Below are 2364 nucleotides of genomic sequence, written 5' to 3' on the forward strand. Positions count from 1 at the left end.
AGAGGGCATCCACCAACCCAGAAGCCCGCGCCACCCCCCCACCCACCCCTGGGCCAGCACCTAGGCACGCAGCCACCCGGAGCCCCACGCCACCTCCCAGGCGAGCACCTGGACACGGAACCACTCCGAGTCTGGGGTCACCTCACCGGCGATCACCTAGGCGAGTGTTCACTCCCAGTCCCGCACCACCTCTTGGCCTGTGCTCCTCTGACCTCCTGTAGTGCCCTGGAATCCGGGGTCGCAGTCTCCTGCGGTCACTGGCTTTGCCTCTGCCTGCACCCGCCCTTACTGGGTCCCTCTCAGCTCTGGCTCTGCTCCGCACACCCTCCTGCTTTGTGGCTTTCTCTCTGTCTCCCTCTCTCTGCCTCTGTGCTCAGTCTCCTGTGTGCTCTCACTTTCTGCCCCCTCCCCCTTCTGTCTCTCCCACCTCCAATTTTCTCCTCCCTTTCTTTCTCCTTTCTCTCTTTTTTCTCTTAAGAAACTGGCTGCTTCTGAGAAGGAAATCCCACCGATTCTCTCTCTCTCTCTCTCTCTCTCTCTCTCTCTCACACACACACACACACACACACACACACACACACACACACACACACTTGGAGGGAAGGAGCCCTGCCGGCTCCCTTGCAGAATGGCTGGCTCCCAGTGGCTCCCCTCCTCCCCTTCCTTTCTATCCTCCCCTATATGAGCTGGAGACAGGCTGAGTCAAGAAATCTAGGAAAAGGGAAGAATGTCTGGGCACCCTCATGTCCCAGTGCTGCTTGTCCCTGCCTAGGTGACCAGACCTTGACTCAGTCCACCTGTCCCATAGCTGCCCAGCATCTAGGATTGCTGCTGTTATCTAAGATGAACTGGGGAGCTTGGCTAGGCTTCTGCTGAGCTGGGATAGAATTCACAGTTCTGTCTTGCATTATGGCCAGAGATCTCCTGAGATCTCCCCTCATCTATCTGCAGGCAGTTGCTGTACTGCTGGACACTGAGTCTCCAGAGCTTCATCTCTTCACTCTCTAGTCATTCAGCTACACTTTCAGACATGGTGCAAGGTCACTTGAGGCTCACCGGGACATCCCTTGGGCATGCCATCAGTCAAGAACACACTCTATCTGTCCATAGTCATCAGAAGTAGTCCTGGTGTAGCTGGCTCTGGACACTCATTGTGTCCTGTGCCAGCTGCTGTCTTGTCCATTCTGTGTGTGGTGAGACAGCGAGTATAAGCTTATTAGGCACATGGATGAACTGTTCAGAGAATGGGAAGATAGCGGATGTCTCTGTTTAATCCAGACCATCAGAGTTTGGGACATAAAGGGTCTCAGCCTCCCCTCAGGTAAACATGTGGAAACTGTGTCTCTTCTATCCCTAGTCCAGACTCTGTAGCTTCAAAGGTGCTTGGTGGACAGACAGGTGACAACTTTCAGAGCTTCCTCAGTCTCTTGCCTTTCTATGGGATGCTACCTCCTCCGGTGACCACCTACACTATATTTCAGAGCCTGGTGAGATGGCTAGTGATGACTGCACATGGCCAGACCTCAGTCTGAAAGAAGCCAAATATAGACAGTTTCCCTAAGGGAGCCGTTGTGTCTCCTCCATCACACTAATTATCTTCCCTCACATAGTTTCAAGGATGGAGGGGGTTAATCTAAAGCACCTGCAAGTCAGAGAGAACAATGGCCTTTCTCTTCTACACCTTGACAGATGCTCATTAAACACCACTGTAATGAATGACACCTATGCCCAAGAGTGCCCAGGACAGGACCACTTCTTACCAGCTGCCAAGGGTGCCTGGGAACTCTTCTGCAACGCCCCCTTAAGAGGCAGCACATTGGTAATAGAAACCTGACACTCTAGGGGCATTTATACCACAGAAACAAACAAATGCCACAGCTCAGCCCCGCCCCACCCCCAATCTGAGCCTGTGGTGAAGCAGTTACCAGCACATCACTCACTGACCTTACAAGACCCTGAGCCAAACACCCATCTTCCCTGAGTCTCGGCTTCCTTATCTGTTTTCCAGAGCTGCGTTGATACTGTGTGGAAGTGGTTTTGCCTCTCAGGGTAGAGAAAAGCAAGCAGAATGCTGTCATCCTTCTCAGCCCTTGGTCTCCTCATGGGGCCTACAGAACTCAGGTTGGCTGTGCATCTTCATGTCTTGCTTGGTTGATGACAACAACGTGGGCTGTTCACCCATGTGTCTCCCTGCTTTCACAGACTGTCTTGACAAGCCTCTCCCCTGGGATGAGATGGGTGTTTAGGGATTGCTTCTGGAATAAACCAGTATGTTTTGGGACACACCAGTGGATCCTTGATTCTTACATTATAATGCTCTATAGAATCACTTCATGTGCTGTTTAAATTCAGATTCCTGGAGTC

This window comes from Mus caroli, unplaced genomic scaffold (genome assembly GCF_978045245.1).
Source record: "Mus caroli unplaced genomic scaffold, Mus_caroli_1 scaffold_8, whole genome shotgun sequence".
NCBI lineage: Eukaryota > Metazoa > Chordata > Mammalia > Rodentia > Muridae > Mus > Mus caroli.